Source organism: Petromyzon marinus, chromosome 8, assembly GCF_048934315.1.
Source record: "Petromyzon marinus isolate PM22_M1 ecotype Great Lakes invasive population chromosome 8, UKy_Petmar_22M1.pri1.0, whole genome shotgun sequence".
NCBI classification, from domain to species: Eukaryota; Metazoa; Chordata; class Hyperoartia; order Petromyzontiformes; family Petromyzontidae; genus Petromyzon; species Petromyzon marinus.
In genome coordinates, this window is record NC_133674.1 from 17,541,978 (window position 1) to 17,558,096 (window position 16,119).

The following is a 16,119-nucleotide window of genomic DNA, read 5'->3' on the forward strand; positions in this document are numbered from 1 at the left end:
CATTGCGGGCACGCCGAGCACGATATCAGTGCACATTTGACCTCGATAGTAGGCAGCAAGTACACGACCAAAGTCTAGGATTTAAACCTTTGTAATCTACAGATGTACGGCTCGTGTGCGCGTGTGTTTGCACTCCTGAATCTTGGCAGGGATAAGTACGTGGGGCAATGTGCGCGGATTCAGCAGTTCGGTGGTAAACCGTGAACCTACCCTGGAAGCGTGACCTTGTTTATCGAGAGGGGGTGCATAGAAACTCTGGGGTTTGAGACACAACGCAGGCAACGTCAACACAACGCGTTACACAACTCTTTAATTGTGGAACTTAATGAGGAGCAGCGATGCGCTTTCAGAATCAGAATATTTAATTTATACTGCCGGAATCCGATGAGCTATAAAGGCTATTTTTTTTTTTACAGATGCCCAGTACATGTGCTCTTTGCTATCTCGCATTCTGCTCTAGCTCGCACCCCACTCTTGTGTCAAGGTGGAAAGGCTGCGACTCCCAAACCTTAATTGGCTTAATGTCTGTACCAGCATATTTTGACTTGACTAATGTTTTTGAAAGTAGGGGAGGGGGCCGACTAGGCCACCCTCCCAGGCTCCCTGTTGAGCTGCTGTGAACTACGCTAGCCTCTGTGTGTACCCACACCTCCGATTAGCACGGTTGGCTACGTACGGTGCTACGTGCGGTGCGAAAGAAGTTCAACAATCGGAGATTGCCAGGGAATTACACCAAACTTTGCAGCATTGTGAGTGGGGTTGTTGTCTTTTGAATTAGTTTCTAAAATCTCTCACGTTTGTTTATTTATTTACCTACCATAGCCATAAAGAAATCAATGTTGAATCACACAATACCGTAAATGTACATTTTGCTCTGTGTATATACATTTATACAATGTTGGCCAATCGTGCTTCTATTAAAGTTCATACAGCGCCGCAAAAATCATTACCGACTATAATCACCCAGAAATGTCTGTCCGTCCCGCGCGTGACGTCACTCCACATGAGACCCACCCCCCTCATCAATATTCATGAGTGGGTGGATTTTTACACTAACGCAGAAGAAGGTCGAGCTGAATTAAATAATTCATTACGCAAAGTCGCTTCAAATATGACGTTTATTTACAGAAAGTGACGGTAAAAAATAAATCTACGCAGCACAGTGCTACATCCGTGCGTGACGTCACTGCAAAAGAGCCCCCCCCCCTCCTTCATTAATATTTATGCCCGCGTGGAAATTTACACTAACGCACAAGAAGGTCGCGCACTCCACATACCACACCCCTCCCCTCATTAATAATCATGAGCGGGTGACGTCACTCCACATGCCGCACCCCTCCACAATAACCATGAGGGAGTGACGTCACTCCACACGCCGCACCCCTCCCCAATAACCATTAGCGGGTGACGTCACTCCACATGGAGCGACCCCCCCCCCCCCGCTCATTAATAATCATGAGAGAACAATTTTATATTGAATGTTTCCGATTTATTGCAACATATACACACAAGTCCTTGGACGGGCAAAAAAAGCTAGCAATCAATAGCGTCTATTGTGGAGGACGTAAGTAGCAAAATAAATAAGCAGAAAATGTGTCCTTCATAAATTTCTGGAGAAAAATAGGGCTTACTAATAATTATAGTTTGTGTTATACTCGTGCCCATGTCTTGAAGAGAAAGATCTTGCCTATAACTCTACGCTGTTTTCTCTCTGCTATGCTATTTTTTATTTAACCAGGTAAGGCCCACTGAGCTGGGTAGCTCTTTTTCAGAAGCAACCGGGCCACAAATGATAGCTCAACGAAGTGGCTTATTATCACGTGGATATTTATCGCAGCCAAATACTCTAAACTCGCATTTCTAAATGTGGAGGGAAAAATCAGGGGACCCGGATTAAAAAAAAAATGCACGCGACCACAGGGAGAACATGCAAACTCCAAATATACAGGCGTCAGGGTCGGGATCGAATCCACAATCTCCTGTATACCAGGTGAGGGAGTTAACATCTGGCCACCGTGGCGCCCACGGTGGCCAGATGTTAACGATAACCTCTAGCAGGTCACCAGCATTGATTTCGGAAAGCCTGACTTTGCTGATGAGACACAGACTGTCGAACCCCGTCCGGACATTGCTTGTGTTTGAATCAATTCTGCTGAAATTATGTACTTCTATTGAAGTGCAATTTACACACAGTAAGTATAGGTGTCGATCACAGTCGGGGTTTTCTCGGGTCAAGGTGAAAGAGTGAAGTTAATTTCATTTATTATTTTATTGGCCCCGACAAAATCTCAGGAATGTAATGCGCGTTTACTTTTTCAATGCTCTCCACAAGGTGGCGCTGTCACTATTATTCACGCTCTGCCTGTCGGTGTGGCACTGTCCCGACACAACGATGAATTATCGCTGTTCATTGAAACAAAAATATTTCCTTGTACGTGGCGGGCGTAGCGGGCTCCAGTGGCCGTGAACACATCACCTCTCCACATTGTGTCGGTCTTATTTGGTCATACTTCCACAGACCGATCGGTGTGGCTTGGTGAGCTGGGTGCGTGATCGGACCGGTTCAGATAAGAGTATCCCTCGCCACCGATGTTCGTCGTGGTCGCGAATGGATCTCAGGTGACCGGGTTCATAGTGCTGTGCGCTAACCATTGCACCACCGCCCCATCACGTGTGGGTTTTAAGATTGGAAATTTAGTGTTAAGCAGCGTCTACTGCAGTGCTAAGATATGGTATAATTTTTTTTCCCCCCAAATGGATATTAAGCCCAATTGTTTGTACAAATGTGAAGAGTGTGGAATTTCTGTGGCTTTCTTTAAAACTTTTCCAATCCGTCTTGCTCTGCAATTATTTGTAAAGTTTGATGGTATGAGAGTCCAGTTTGAGTCCCAGTAATTGAAAGGAGAGCGCAGCGAATTGGTTTCATCACGATTAATTTGAACGCTTGAGAAAATCCCAGCTGCAAAAGTTAATCGGCCATGGCTAGATATATGCTGCTAGCTATAACATTTATTCTGCCGACTGGATAGGAAGTATGTCCAATAAGGACACCGGAAACCTTTCCCAATGAAGTATAATTACCTTTGCAATGTTTCGATTTAAAGCTTTCGTGACTGCAAGGATTCATCTTCTTTGGTTCTTTCGGTAAAAGTCACTTAGAATGAGAATAAAATAATAAATTAATAAAATAAAATTACACAAAATTCGCGAGAATAAAATAAAATAACACAAAATTCGTGAGAAAATTCGTGAGTATTTTGTGTTATTTTATTATTTTATTATTTTATTCTCATTCTACGTGACTTTACCGAAAGAACCAAAGAAGATGCACCTTTGCAATGCTTTGTTTTCCTTTTAATTGTTTTAGTTTCTTTTTTTACAAGTGTTTACTTAATTTCCATTCCGTCGAAAACAATCGAAGCGTGAAATTGGTTTTCTTTTCAGAAGTGTTTACTTCACTAAACCTTAATCAAAGATGGGTATCCCTCGTGAATTTCTGCTCAACGTTCCACATATCGGCATTCTTCTCCTAATAACCTTCGACTAACCCGTTCTGTGAATATAACACTGCTGCCGCTGCTGCAGTCACTTGCTTCGCCTTTCTGTAAGGATAAAACCTTGTGCCTTTTTATAAAGCGGTAACGTTATCCACACCTCAACCACACCTATGCCGATTAACATTATTTGGTTACACTTGTCATAAATCGTGTATCAATGCACGTTTTAAAAATGTACGGTACTTTACGGTCAAAAGTGATTTCGCCCTCCTCAAATGATCATTGAGACGATGCTGATTTCCTGTTTTACAACCCTGAGCCAGTGGTGTGTAAAATGTTTATTTCTGTGGGGGGGGGGGGGGGGGCCTCTTCATTGCACACCCACTTGGGTGACTTTCCCAACAGACTGGCACCCATTTCGTAGAGTCGAGAGTGTCGGTCGGCTTGGATCTACACACCCAATGAGGAATTTAAACTTACTCATTGTTTTTTTCGGTAAAGTCACTTATGTAGAAATACAATGTAATTTCATATACTTTTGTTGTATTTCTACATACGTGACTTTACCGAAAAAAACAATGAGTAATTTTATGCAGTCACGAAAGCTTTAAGCCTTTAAACTTCGCAAACTTCCCACCGTCATCCGCTCGTCATTCCGCCGAGCCCCTGGCTGCAAGCCACCATGCAATTAAAACATAAACAACTCTGCAAATCGGACGTTTATAATAGGAGGCTGCAGCGTTGTGCCGTGAAATAATATCAAGGGAGGTTACTGGTCGTTTAAATTACTACAGCAGTTGGTTGGGCTTGTACTGCTCTGGCAAACCCCAGTAGGCCACAGGGGAAAATTTGATGTCGCCACGGTGGTGTATAACACTCTGTAACACAATTTTTGTTTCTGGGTAGTAAGTGTTATTTCGTAATTGCTTATGCCTAAAAAGTATAGAAAATGGCTATTATTCCCCACAAACTTTGCTTTTGTGAACAGGACAGTGATATTTTGAAATGTACCTATTTTCAATGAGAAAACTGGCGAATTTGTGTCTTTTCGTTCACATAAAGTCAGAAAAAAACCACATGAATAAAAATTAACATGTATTTATCCTAAAGTAATCCAAAAATTATAACAAAAGATTTAGAAGTGAGTAGTTTTTAGAGATTGTTCCTCCATACAGGGAACTCGGTCCGCTGCAGCCAGTCCCGTCTATGGTAGTGTTTCTTGGTGTCTAAATTGTTTGTAATCACGTTTATAATACTTTAGTGTAAATGCCTGTAATTTTGGATTAATATGGTTTTTTTCTGACTTTATGTAAACGAAATAGGTACATTTCAAAATATCACTGTCCTGGTCACAAAAGCAAAGTTTGTGGAGAATAATAGCCATTTTCTGTACTTTTGAGGCATAAGCAATTAGGAAATAATACTTACTACCCAGGGAAAAAAAAATGGTTACACAGTGTTATTAAACAAGTGACAGAAATTCTAGATTTGAAGCTTTCGTGACTGCAAAGATTCAGGCTCTTTGTTTTTTTCGGTAAAGTCACGTAGGTAAAAAATAAAAATAAATGAAGACCACTAAATTAGATCACGACGTTTCGGAGGCAACACAAGCTTCCGTCTTCAGGTGGAACAGTCATAGCAGTTGATTTTGCTGTGATTTTGCTATGACTGTTCCACCTGAAGACGGAAGCTTGTGTTGCCTCCGAAACGTCGTGATTTAATTTAGTTGTTTTCATTTATTTTATTTTTATTTTACCTACGTGACTTTACCGAAAACAAAACAAAGAGCAAGTGACAGGAAACCAATATTTTTAGTGCCCTGAGCAAACGTGCAGATTTTCTCGGACAGCTAACTGAACACATTCGTGTTATTGACGAATGTTTAGTTTTTTAATCTGTAATGTGTCACAACTAAAACAAGTTGAGAGAACGATCCTGGAGAAAAGCAGGGCAAGGTGACAATCCCTAACGTCACAATTTTGGCCCTACCTTTCGAGCAATTCCAGCCAGCCGTCGGTTAAAAAAACCCCATGGCAAACAATCACAGCGAGGCCCCCAGCAAACCTCGAGGAATGATGACAGTGGCAAAGATGAAGAGAACTGAGGAGGAAGTGGAGGAAATGGCCTGGAGGCATAAAGAAAAACAAACCGGACGCACGGAGCAAACGGACACTTAAATGTGTACTCTGAAATGCGTCCCGTGGGCATCTGGCCTCGCGCTTGTCGCTCGCGGAATATCTGTACACCCCCCTCCCTCCCCATCCCCGTCACTCGCGCTCTGTCCCAGGCTCTTCTTTAATAAAGAAAAAACCAAAACAATTATATATACTCTGAAATTTAGAAGATTTATTTTGCGAAAAACCACAGCCAAACAAAAGGGGTAGACAAAGCAGGAGCTGAAAACAGCCACACCGTTTATCCAAAGCAAACACAATTATCCAGAAGTAAAGCTAACAATTTAAATAAATGCTACGTTCGTTTTTTTGTTGTGTGTGTGGTCGCGGTCCCAGCACGTTTAACTCCTTGTGCTAAGAGCGCAAGGAGCGAAACACCACACTAAACTAAAACTACATATATATATTTTTTTATTTCACCAGGTAAGGCCCACTGAGGTGTATAGCTCTTTTTTCAGAAGCGACCTGGCCACAAATAAATAACATCTCAACGAATTGGCTTATCATGCGGATATTTACAGCAGCCAAATAATCTAAACGCATGCTTCTAAATGTGGAGGGGAAACCCGATGGACCCGGAGAAAAACCACGCGACCACGCGGAGAACACGCAAACTCTAAATATACAGCAGGCGTCAGGGTTGGGATCAAACCAACGATCTCCTGTGTAGCAGGCGAGGTAGATAACATCTAGCCACCGTGGCGTGCCAAACAACGCACGCGCTACAATCCAAAAACGCAACGCAGTGAAAATTCCCCCCAAAACATTCCTTATTGCGCAAAGCCACTTCTTCATTAAAATATTAAACCATTTTCTTTATGATGCTGTATGGAAAATGAAGTTATTTTTGAACCGTAGCTATTGTAATGACATTGCTTCGAAAAAAAATATGTTAAAATGAAATCTAACATGCGTAAAGATCGAGATGAATCCCGTGCATGCACATATTTCAGCGTACCCTTGAAGGTTGACAGGCACATTCCCTGACACTCCTTCGCTGGGTCCTGTGGATGCTGCCTTCATCATGAATTCAATTTTTCTTCGTGCCAGCCGCATCCAGACAGAGGGCTTTTGTGCTATGTGGATAGCTAATCGCCCCATTTCGTAGGTTCTTGCGTTTCTTCTTTTGAAAGGTAACCTCTAAGAATACGATTCCCTCCAATGGCATTTTTTGCCGTCAAACATATTTGTATGTTGAACTTGTTTCGCACCGTACATAGCCAACCGCGCTAATCGGAGGTGCCACTTCCCCGCTCGCAGCCACTTTGCAAAGCTCCAGGCATCGCACAGCCCCCTCGCACTTTTCGGCGGCAAAGGCGTTGCCCCTGTCCGATGGCAGCAGCTTTTACCTTTTCGCTAACTGCCAGCAACACACGCGAACGCATTGCGCGTCTGGCTCGCTGCCGCACCCGATACTCGGCATGGAATAACAGCACCAAAGGCAGGTGGCCGTTGTGGGCGTGTCGCACCCACACACAGCACCGTTGTACTCCTCCTCTGTGGACCTAATTGCTCGTGCGCTTGCAGCCGGCCATGTGCCGTGGCTCCAGTGGAGGTAGTCGGTGAAGCCCCCGGCTTTGGCTTTTGTAATTTTCAGGTGACGCGGATCAGGGACGTAATTTTAATTAATTTTGGAAACCCACGAGGAAATGGAGGCAATATTTAATGCACCACATTGGCTGTTTGCGCGCCCGTTGGCCAGATCTGTTGTCCCGGGAGAGCCAAGAGGGTGTATTTATTTTTTCCTCCATTCAATATTCGGAGGATCGGAGGCTCCGGTAGTAAGCAGGCTGCATGGATTTATTTCTTGGCGCAAAAAAAAAACTTACAGTGGCGCTGCCTTGGCAATTTGTACTCGCGCCACGGCGCGTGCCCTGATTCAGACCCAGGTCAGTGGGGAGGGATTCTCATTGTTACGTTGCATCGATAAAGTGAAGGAAGACGTAAAATGGAGGGGATTAGCGGTGAATGAAGCCGTGAAATTGGTAAAACAACAAACGACAATGGAGGGAACTTCATTCGGACCGCTTGCTATGCCTGAGCAGACGGACAGAACCTGGAAGAACGTCAAAAGATTGTGTGGCTTTCAAACAGAGGGACGTCCTGCCACCTGTTCTGAAAGGTGGCAACCTCACTCGAAGACTATGTCACGATTAATTTGCCATCATACGGGAAGATCACGGTGATTTAGAGCAGACTCTCCAACCAACGTCGCACCATCTAGAACGAGTCTATCCTCTCCCAAGATGCGGGACACCTTGGTCAGAGGGAGCCTCATGTGTCGTATTGCGAGATATGTTATTATTCAATAATTAAAATTGTTTTGAAGTGGCGCAGATCAAACGTCTGCCTGTTAGAGGGCCCATTCGTGATTCAGGCCCATCAGACCCAAGCTGTGCACTGCTGTCATAGAGAGAGGCAATTCCACGGAAATGAAAATCGCAAGGACAATGCAAAAAAATCAGACACACGGCGAATGTATGTATGTATCAGAACAAATGGGATTTGTTTACGTATCGCACCAACCTGCTCTAAAAGGAAATAAAAAACCTATAAAAGCCCAAAGAAATGCTTGGGTAAAATGTTACGATCATAAGGTTTTGTGATCCATGCTGTAATTCGATTACCGTGAAAATGACCAGTACTTTGGGGCTCCATGAAATCATATAAAGACACTTTACCCTCACTGTTACATTGCTTGCATTGTGCAATAAAATAATAAAGTGACCCTATGCAAATCGTATTCTAGTGGGTTTCTTTTAAATACTATCTGTACAATATTCCATAGACTAAAGGGCAAATATAACTACCACGTGTTCATTTATAATGATATTAGCAAGCCACGTGAGCTGTGCAGTTTTTAAATCTAGTTTGAAAAAACTCATTCATTTCGAACTGATTTTCATATTTAGTTTGTTGTCCTTCCCCCTGCACCTCCGATAAGCACGGTTGGCTACGTACGGTGCAAAAAACTTCGACATACATACACGCTTATTCAGTATTCCCACCAAACGTTTCTGTCATCATTTGCAACGGGATCACTGAGGTCATTGGATGATGGTCCTGGGAACCTAAACTCTCAGATATCTCTCCACTGATGTTGGCCATGGCTGGGTATCAACATTGGCTCGCCGAGTTCATAGCACATTGCACACTCGTTTATTTTTTTACAATAGCGCATGTTATAGGAGTTCCTGACCATACACATATATATGAATATGGCAAAGTGCAATGTGTTCATTGTGTAATCTCTTCCACCTATTGGTTAGATTTATCTTATTTCATATTTTGCCCCCCCCCCTCCGCAATTACAATTTTGCTACTCGCGTCTTGAATGATCCTGGCAGATAACATTATAGACCTACTTAGAGTATAATGTCCCTTCAGTAGGCATCTCTTGGCCACACCACACATGCTATTCTATTTAAATCTTGCAAAAATGTGACATTAATATATTCTTCTTGTTACAATTTTGATGTAGCAGCTGCCTAATTCCATGAAAAATAAATTTTATTGTGACTGTATTTTTACGAAGGTAATGGGTAACCACACTGAGACCATAAACTCACTCCTATAAAAAAAATGCAACTAAACGACAAGATGCTGCCGAGATTCAAACCCAGAATCTCAACAGCACCAGCTTCAGTGCTCTGATGTATATTATTAGCCACGTGAGCCACTCAAGCATTATAGCAAACAAGTGTTCTAAATATGTATTTAAATCATTCGCATTTTGCAATTATCCGATTATTAAATGCATATTTCTCCAATAATCTTTTGAAAACTCAAAAGTAAATTTCGGCTATTTCATTATCATCAGCCCTGACATGTATCCACTGGTGATTACATGCCTGCCGCCACCTTTACCCTTCCGTGTCTTGCGATGTCCCGGTCCACCAAGCACCCGAACCACGAGCTGATCTCGTCTCTCCATCTCAGCAGCGGTCATTTCGTCGTGCATGTTACCACCTTGGATGCCATTCAATCACCACCCTTTCCCATCGGTCACCATCCCTTCCGCCCAAGCACAGTGCATTTTGCATGACCGTCAATGTGATGTTTCCAATTTTCATGTGCTCTCTGATCCACGTGCTTCTACCTCCTCGGTGTGAGCATCTCCTCCATTCTTCTTTGTCTACACTTGAGTTTTTGTTCCATTTTGCTTTTGTCAGTGTCCGTGTATGTATACATTTTTATCATCGACAGGCAATGGATACTGGTTGAAATTTGTTTTCCTCGTTAAGCACACTGGTCTTTACAAGTCAATTATCAGTTGTGGAAAGTTAAGCAGTTGGCCAAACTCTCATTAATATAGTCCTTAAGAAAAATAATAAATGAAAATGATAAAAGCCTTTTGTGAAAGAACAGCTACGCAGATATTACATAAATAAAGTGACAATAGACATGTTAGAGAAGTCAGGCATTACAAAAGAGGACATCACAGAAAGAGTATATATTTAGAAATGTTGAATTGGAGAAACAAATGGATAAGGGGCCGTCCATAAATGACGTCACGCGATTTTGGACGATTTTTGAACTCCCCCCTCCCCTTCGTCACACGGGTCACAAAAGTCAACCCCCCCCCCTCAAATATGACGACACAAAGCTCTGCCCCCCCCCCAAAAAAAATATAAAACATGCTTCAAATCGCTTTAAACTATTGTCATTGTAGTGCGTATTTAATGTGCCGCTGCACTCTGATGTTGTAGGAGAAACCATTCATTAAAAAGTCTATTTAATTAAGTAGAACGTGTTGTCTGTATTTATTTAAAGTTGCGCATTTTGATGTGACGTCACATTTCTACCCCCCCCCCCCCGTCACACACACAAATGCCTGACCCCCCCCCCCCCCAGGTGCGTGACGTCATTCATAGACGGCCCCTGAGCATACATTATGAATCAAACAATTAATATTCTTTTGCTCACAGCATTTATAAAAGCAGGAAAAAATTACCACGAGAAATTATTGAACTAGCAGTATAATTACATATATAGATGGTTTACTACAATGTGAATTAAATACCACAACCATGTGCGTGTGTAACTACTCATGAAACCAGCGACAGAGTATTATATTTGTTATTGAGAAATATTTATAATTTATTCAATTATACAATGTGGTGCAAAATGAAACGCACACCACAGGTGTAATTGTGAAAGATACAACCCACTAGAATCTGTATTTGTCATCATGCCCGCATTATAATGAGTTTTCCTGTTATTCAACAAAAATGACGCTGGCCCCTTCATTACATCTTATTCAGTGTTTTAGATATTGTTTAAATACATGATTCTGGTCGTTTTAGTTTATACATTTATATTAAACTGCCATACCAACGCAGGTGAGCGGTGATGGCATAATAATGTCAGCTCTCTCTTGGCCACAGTCTGCTCCACTTGAGGAATTATAAACACCCAAAAAGGTCACCCTAAATTAAATTCGCCGTGTCTTTTGTCGTCTCTGTGGAAGTGGGGAGGAATATTTGCATAGACCTCACTTTGTCGATCAATGCTGCAAGAGAGGATAGGTCATGGTTTCATACACAATGTGTCCTCCTGTGTACATACATTTGCATCGTGTATGAGAGTGCTCAATGGCTCGGTGGATGATACGTGTGTGGTCTCACGGTCCATAGGGCACCTGTTTGAATCCAAGCTCGGGCTTCTGCACTGTAGGAATATAATCATGAAATGCGGTGCCTGCTGCGTTTCAATGAGATGTGAATGCCCACTGACCGTTGTGTGTAATTGAAGCTATTGTGCGTCTGTGTCGTGACAAACCTTGGAATCCTTTTTTCAGGGCTATAAATCCCCGGGCCAGGCTGTGGCATAGAGGATCAAGCCAGCACTCGTTGGCTCGTAGAAACGCGCACACTTTGCTCACTCTCACACACATGTATATTCATGGTGGACATATGTATGTATGCATATTACAATAATGTTCGTTTGTTAATCCACTGATGGATGAATGTCTCTGCTCACCGTGGGCCGTGTTTGACCATACTTCACCACGCTCGTCAGTGTGGGCTGGTGAACGATTTGCGCAAATACGTTTGAGCAAATGAGTACCCTACAACAATGCGCTTTGCTGCGCTGAGATATTTGCGCCAGGTCTTGTGAATTACATATAACACAAGTGACTTTAAGCATTGTTAATTCACTGTTGGTCGAAGGCCTTACCCTTGCTGTGTCGGTCACGGGGATTGCTTGACCATACTTGGCCCAGCTGGTCAGTGCAGATTTTGGAGTCCAGGGAGTTCCAGGTCTGTTTAGAATATCACTCGATGCTGATGTTAGCCCTGGCTGAGAATTAGACATCGAGTTGCCGAGTTCATGGCTTGGTGTGCGCACCACTTTGTACCGCAGCTCCCCCTGTGTTATTTCTTGATTTGCAGTATTTGTGAATTTATGTAAATTTTCAGGCATCAAGTGTTATTTTGCTTGCCGAGTCCATGACGCAATTATGCAACGAACAATTCGCTGCTGAGTTAATACAATTTATTGATTGGAGGTTGGAATGACACACCACTGTTATGAATATGTACTTTATTTTGGTTTGAAATGTGAACACTTAACTGATTTTAAACGAGGTGTTTTTGTGCACATGAAAGATATTCCCTAATTTATCGCAAAACAATGCTGCCACCAACATTTAATCAATATGACATTCCACCAGCTTGCGGCGTGTGGATCCTAGTAGTCTCACGACGCATACAGCGCCGTACGTAAATCTATCAAAGTGGACTCCTGAAGTTCATGATACATGCATCATATCGCATGCATACAAATCAGCGTTTGCTTTTCATGAAAATGCGATGGTAATGGGCACGAGCATGTTTACAGGCACGGCCCTTCGTCAATCTACTGTTGGATGATGACCTCCCCACAATATGCGAGTTATCGGGAATATTTTATGCTGAAGGGGAGCATTGAAGTAAGGTGCAGATTCTCTGCTGTCGACAACTTTGCCCTGCAGCTTATGGCACATGTCAGGCAGGCTGTTTGCCCATTCCAAGCGCTGTCCTATCTCACAATACCTGCTGAACTTCTGAGATCGGGCACGTTCCGTGGTGACTTCCTCATCGGCATAAAAGACACGCGAAAACATATAGAAACAATGCAAAAGGGATGGTTCAATTGGACGAAAAAATAATTCCGCATCGAATTAAACCATCTCCCAAAAAATACAAAATTCACTGTGTAACAAATTAATATTTTTTTTGCTCCTGGGTAGTAAGTATTATTTCCTAATTGCTTATGCCTAAAAGTATAGAAGATTGATATTATTCCCAAGAAACTTTGCTTTTGTGACCAGGACATTGATATTTTGAAATGTACCTGTTTTCAATGAGAAAATGTGGTGTGCATTTGTGTCAATACTTCACATAAAGTCCTGGTCACAAAGCAAAGTTTGTGGGGAATAATAATAATAATAGCCATTTTCTGCACTTTTGAGGCATAAGCAATTAGAAAATAACACTTACTACCCCGGAACAAAAATCGTGTTACATAGTGATATGAGTGATGTCATATTTTGGGAGATCAATCGTTTGCAGTGCTTGTGTCTCTGGTAAAAAGGCAAAGACGTATCATGCACAATGGTCGGTGCGAATCTTAACCTGCGAAAATAATCCATTCCCTTGTGTTTAGGATGAAAGTGGTAATTGCACGCTATTTTTTCTCCAAAACAATTGTACCGGATCTAATTTTTCTCACTAAATATTATAATTGCTGAGGATATTGCAGATTAACTTAGAAGTGGCTGCAGCTTCTTAAACTGTTACGGTTGTCATATGCGATGACAGTCTGCTGCGGTGTATTATTTAACAGGTATAATTTAGCAAAAATAAAGGCTAAGGCCATATAAACAATACTTTCAAGGCACTACCACTTTCCCATAATAAAGACGAATATATGATTTTGTATATATAAAAACTAATAATAAAACCTATTGCATTAACTTTGATCCTTACCTGTGCATTGACAGTGCAATGTTAATGTGGCCACTTTATTGAGGGACTACTACGACTGTCTATCATTTATTTATGTATTTATTATTTACTTGTATTTAGTGACTTCATTTGGCATAATTGAAGCCCTCACTGTCACGTCCCGATAATTTCACAGTGATAACATGAGAACATGTCATCACTGCTGCGTAGAGAATACAACAACAAAAATAACCGCTTGAAGGATTTCTCAGAGCTCCCCTGTGAAAACAATTGGTGACAACACGGGGTACACCGCCTCTGTGAAATTTCTGAATTGTATCCTTCATCTCACAATGTGACAGACGTTACAGCTGGGACAAATTGTTGGGGTGGAAGGAAACCACCCAAAGCAATTGAACGCAGCTCCCGTTACGGTCCTGCCTCTCACTCAAGAGGCTGTACCCCTGGACACCACGGCGTAACAAAAACCACGAAAGATGTTACTTGTAACTTTGATCATTACCTGTGTATCGATAGTGCAATATTAATGTGCCGTTTTATTGAGGGACTGCTCCTGTGTGATGTCGTCTTGGTGTGGTCTGGGACTGGGTTGTTGTCTTTGCTGCCTTACCCAAGCCTGATAAATTGGAGACATATAATTAATGTATTTCTTTTCTACCCACGTGACTTTACCGAAAGAACCACGGAGTATGAATGTATTATATAGATTAATATTTCGTGACTTGCTTACAATTTTCTCTATGTTGCACTCCTATCGTTATTTTTTTATTGTTTGCTGTTGTAACTTGCTGATGGAGTGGCCGTGCCAACTGCACCGCCTCTCCATCTCTCGGTGGAGAGATGTTAACTCCCCCACCTGGTGTGCAGGAGGTCGTGGGTTCGATCCCGACCCAGACGCCTGCTGCTGTATATTTAGAGTTTGCGTGTCTCTCTCCCCGTGGTCACGTGGGTTTTTCTCCGGGCCCTCCAGTTTTTCGCCCAACACATTTAGAATCAACATCGCGCGTTTGGAGTGTTAGGCTGCTATACATCTCCACGTGATAAGCCACTTCGTTGAGCTGTCATTTGTGGCCAGGTCGCTTCCTAAAAAAGAGCTACGTAGCTTAGTGGGCCTTACCTGGTCAAATTAAAAGAATGTACAGCTTGCTTTGCACATTTTTGTGAAAATACTTGTGATGAAGTGTTCCGATGGGGAAAGTTGAAATGCTTGAATGCAAATTATCCAAACTGAAATGGGCCCTCGCATTATGCAGTCTCCATGAATACAGAATTCGGACGATCTCAAGTGAAATGCCACTATTACATTCTTTCCTTTTTTATGTCAGCTATTATGCAGATGTCTTCTTTTTTTATTGCCGACAGTGAAAGACACTTCTGAGAATAAACGTTTCTTGATTTTCAAAACGTATTCAAGTGTTTATTTCGCATTTTTCGTCGATGTTTGTCTCTTGCGCTTAAAAATGCAACCAGTTTGTGCTCTCGTGGTGAAATGAGCCCTCGACCTTGATTATTCCCACTTGGAGTCCAGATTCACCGTGGTATAAATTCCACATTACCACGGTGAGGGCCAGTCTTTATCGGTGGAAAGTGAACCAAATGTTGACTTAAGCCTGCCACTGTTATCTTCCTATCGAGTGGTTTCAGCAGCAGATGTTCATATTATTGGCGCCTAAGGGACGGTGTCTTGAGTTTATCCTGCAATGCGATTTGAACTGACCGTGTTCATGCTTCACAGCCTTGTCCTGTTACATTTTGAGCTACCTTATATCCTGACAAGATTAAAAAAACAAAAATCCCACTTCACATATGCTTGAATTAAATTATACAATAAAGCATCAATAAAAAATGATGCTTTAATCGTGTCCTTCACATTCAAACTGTTCAGAAAGTCAGTGGGCTTGGGCAGGACACGTCACTGTAAGAGTTATGGCCAATTGGGCCAGAATTACGACGGGGAGTGACAGCCAAGGAACGGGATGCATCCAAAACAGTCACGGAAGCCTCACTTGAGTCTCAAAACATAATATACAGGCGTGATCACGGTGGCGAAATGTTGTCGACTTCGCCTGGTATACAGGAGGCCGTTGGTTCAATCCTGACTCTGATGCGTGTATATTTAGAGTTTGCATGTTCTCGCCGTGGTTGCGTGTATTTTTATTCGGGTCCTCCAGTTTTTCCCTCCACATAAAAAAGCCATGCTTTTAGAGTGTTTGGCTGCTATAAATGTCTACATTTGACAAGCCACTTCGTTGAGCTATCATTTGAAGCCAGGTCGCTTCTAAAAAAGAGCTGGAAAGCTCAGTGGGCCTCACCTGGTAAAATAAAAATAGGCCATAGTTTTATTGTTTTTATTTTATTTTATTTCTGATGGTCTTCAATGGCGTTCTTTAACCCTGTTCCTGGTTGAGGAGAGTTTTGCAAATGATAGAGCTCAACAACGACAAGGAAACCTGAACTAGATTTTAAAAAAACATTCAGAGGTCTTCAGATAGGTTC